The 3,924-nt window shown below is 46.2% G+C and overlaps 1 long non-coding RNA gene across 1 annotated transcript; it reads left to right on the top strand.

Moving 5' to 3' along the window:
- The first annotated feature begins 598 nt into the window (after window positions 1–598).
- LOC131884477 (uncharacterized) lies at window positions 599–2,284 on the top strand. The gene is made up of 2 exons (XR_009373725.1): window positions 599–1,380; window positions 1,622–2,284. It is a non-coding gene; the product is annotated as an uncharacterized LOC131884477 (long non-coding RNA).
- Window positions 2,285–3,924: the final 1,640 nt, after the last annotated feature.

Below are 3,924 nucleotides of genomic sequence, written 5' to 3'. Positions count from 1 at the left end.
AATGCGACTTTGCAAACTCCACGTCGACACACACAGACACACACGTCAACTGCAAAGAATGTACATGAATATGACGACTATTGTATCAAGGACAAAAATGACGACAGTGATCAAGAAGTCAATTCCAGTATGGAGCACTCTCACACTTGTACCTGGGATCCGGGCACATATGGTTGGATGTCACAACGAGATATTGTCAATAACTCCTATCGCTTGCAGTCCAACATGGATGACATCACCCAAACAGGCATGTTCTGAACTACATACACTTACTCCTCCTCTCCCTCTCCGTCTCCCTCTCGCCCTTTCCTTGAGGCTGGCGGCGTGGGCTCGCTCGGCCATGTGCCAGTCAAAACTTTTTCGGGTCCAAAAAGCCGGTAACCCATGATCAATAGAGAGGAGAGAGGGTGCGGCAGTGCCTCCAAGCCAAAAAGTGCCTTTTCAAGCTGTGGCAGTTGCCACGTTTTGTTTGATACACTCACCCACGAATGACTGACTGAGCAAGAGAGTGAGTGAGTGCACTTGGACTCCTCGCTGAAGGCTCTGGCCGGACTCAGGGTGAATGTAGTAGTAGTAGGAGTAGTTCTAGCTATAGTGGTAGGTTATATGTATGTTTGTTCTAGGACTGTATGTACTCCAGTTTTGGAGCAGACCAAGGCGGAACGCCCCAGCTCCGTTCTTCGAACTTTTGTGTGGAATGTTCGTACGGACGGATAGAAATGAGCGTACTTCAGCAGACTGTTGAGGTTCAGAGCACCGGGTGACGGCTAGGTTTTCTTTGCGAACTCGGGTGGAAGTACGGACTGGCCACAGGCGAAGACAATCATTCTGTACGTACTTCCAAAACCGGTAGGTGAATTTGGAAGCCCCCATCCATAGAGATAGAGAGACAGGGAGGGCGGTAGGCAAAGAGATGTGTGAAATTCTGGGAAAAGTCCCCTCCAAATCACTGGAAGTGGTACGTGGTACTTACTCATCTGGAGAATTCCTCCGACCTTTGGAAGAATGTCCGCTTCGACAGTCCAGATGAGGGGACAGGCAACCAAGTGCAATTACCCAGAATCCTCATTGCATCCTGGGTGATTCATGCCAAATCCCTGAGTTTTGGTAGAGTCTCGCGAAATGTTTCAAACTTCATAGTTCATACCCCACAGACGATGAGATGTCTGAGGCCAGCCACGCGACACAATCGAAAAAAAAGCCCCAACACATTGCCTTGATGACTTGTCGAGTCCTCGGTTCATATGGAAGAAGGCCTCTCTTTTGGACGCTTCAGACAATGAAATAAGCCCTTTGATGAATGACTGCGAGACGTTTGCTCAGCCGGGATGGATTCAACGATGCTTACTACCCGTACCAGTTACCAAGGGAAAGAAAGAGGTGTGTACGTACCTACCCACGTACGTATGAAGTCGTAGGTACATGCGTACACTCCATCGGCAAGTCTGATGCTCTACCTGACAAGAGATTGACTGTCAATCCACCTTGGTACGAGTACAAATTTGGCGCGATTCTTTCAAGGACTTTAGAAACTTCATACACCACACCAACACCGAGAGTCGACGATGGATCATGCTTGCTGCCCTTTTCAAAGTACGTTTTTCTTCTCTTGTTTTGTTAGATCTTGAGATTCGCAATCAATCCCGGGGAAAATTTCACTCCCAGCTTCTGGATTCATTCGAGTTCTTGAGTGCAACAAAAAGTCGATGTTTGGTCAAAAAGATCAGAGGAGAGGAGCTGAGAGCGAACTTGTTGTGCACTCTCTCTGTTCTCTGTCTTCATTAAAATATTTAAATGATCCTCCCACCCTGGCCGGCCCTACCCAGAAGACACCACACGAGCACCTAGTCATTATCGTCATGGCACAAAATCTGACATGGAAATCATTATTCATCGCCCAAAATCGAAAAAGATACTCAAACTATTCCGACCAATTGTGCCACGGGTAGGAAAATGACTCCAATGGTTTTCTGGGCGAAAACACAGAACAGACGGACGGACGGGTGGACGGACACGGGGTCTATGATGATGATGAGCTCTCTTTGGCCTTACAAGATAATTGGACTTGAAATCAATGTCTTCATTAAGGCAAAAGCTTGGGGACGCATTCTCCGCCCGCTACTGTTCAACCTCGTCCAGCTACACCAAGGACTTACAAAATCCGGACATCTCTCCCATCAGCGAAGGCTACAAGAATGATAATGAACGGTGAACGGTGAACGGGGATACTTTGCCTGGAGAACTTAGGGAGCTCGAGAAATTATAATATTATCGGCTCTTTCCATTTCTCCATTCAACACAAGCTCTGCGGGGTGTGTAGGTATGCATTGCTAGCTTCAAGAAGGGAATGTTGCCAAAAAGTCCACCGGGTGGACGTTGTGTATTTCACAAAGATAATTAGGAAAGCACTGACCGTTCCCGGTTCATTTGTCTTCGAACTCGCCGCCGTCGCCGCTGCCGTGCAATCATAACTGATTTGACCCCAACAAAGTGAACGAAAGAGACAAGTGCAAGCGGGCTCCGAAAATCCGCAAAACACGACACACAAAGGCAGAAAAAGTTCCCAAACGAAAGTGTCCATTTTAGCAAGTTTTTCCCAAGCCTCACAGATTTTAATAACTCCCTTGGCCTTGGGAGTTTCACAAATGTCAAGCTGGCTAGATGTCTCTTCCTTCTGTTCTCAGCCAGTATTTGTATGTAGTACAAGCAAGAAGTTGGAGGATGAACAACACACTCCAACATGGAGAGGGCCACGATCAGTACGCAGCTCGTGTAATGACCAGCCTATCACCATCATGGAATAGAATCCTGCCTCAAGTCACGATCAAAATCTGGACTGTATCAGTGTCTCGCAAACATACGACACTCAAGCACATTTTCAAGCTCAACGACTGCATAGGTACATGCGAGTACAATAAACGATTCCTGTTCGCTCAAAGATGACCCATTGACTACATACATAGGAAGTCTACAGGTCCTTGTCAACTTTCGTTTTTATTGGAGCGCTTTTGTCCCCGAGATGAATGGTGCATCCATCCACTCGCAACAAGCCCTATTGTCCTTAGTAGTAGTAAAATCCGGAGACGTATGTTCGGGTAGGTCCGAGACATTTACAATGTTACACCTTAATTGTCCTCGGCGATTTGGTCCGATATGATCGTAAACAAAACGGCTTCCAAGACCAAAAGCGAAAGTCCCAGGCAAGATATCTCCATGACTCACCCAAAATTTCCGAATGCCCAAGCGCTGTTGTCATCAAACCCAAGTGAGATAAATGGTTTAGGTATTGTTCGTATGTTCGAGCTGAATCAAACCGAGGCTCTCCACAAGAGTGACTGACGTTCTTGGAATCGAAAAACTTCTCTTTGCCATCTCATTGCTGAGGATTGCGCCATGCGTTGAAAGCAACCCACATCTCCAGTCGATCCTCAACCAAAATTATCTCACATGAGAGTTATGCCGATCGACTTGGTGACGAATCTCCATGGCTCTTTAAAGGCTTTCTCAAACCTGTGGAAATGTTGCCATCAACAATTGACTCATATGGTGCAACAGCATACATTCCTACGCATTTCATGAGAACACCACATTGAAAAAAAAAAGTTCCTTCACTGAAGTTGGTCTATGACCGTCTCATGTGTGCATATTATGTAACCCATCAGGATTTGGCAGACCTGTTTCTCTGATTCGGCAACTTCTCATTAGTCATTACTACCAAATTTGCCAATGTTTCGCTTCATGGAGTTCTTTAGAAATGTACGTATGTAGTACACGCGAAAAAGAAAAATCTCTCTCTCCGAGACCGGTTCAATGATAAGCGCCACGGTCCAGAGATAACATTATTTCCCCAGTGTTGTTTGAAGGATGATTCGATCTGAAAATACTACCCACTCATCAATCCCTATTCGACATGTTGCAGTCTGT

Source organism: Tigriopus californicus, chromosome 8 (genome assembly GCF_007210705.1).
Source record: "Tigriopus californicus strain San Diego chromosome 8, Tcal_SD_v2.1, whole genome shotgun sequence".
NCBI classification, from domain to species: domain Eukaryota; kingdom Metazoa; phylum Arthropoda; class Copepoda; order Harpacticoida; family Harpacticidae; genus Tigriopus; species Tigriopus californicus.
This window is presented reverse-complemented; position numbering and strand designations above follow the sequence as displayed.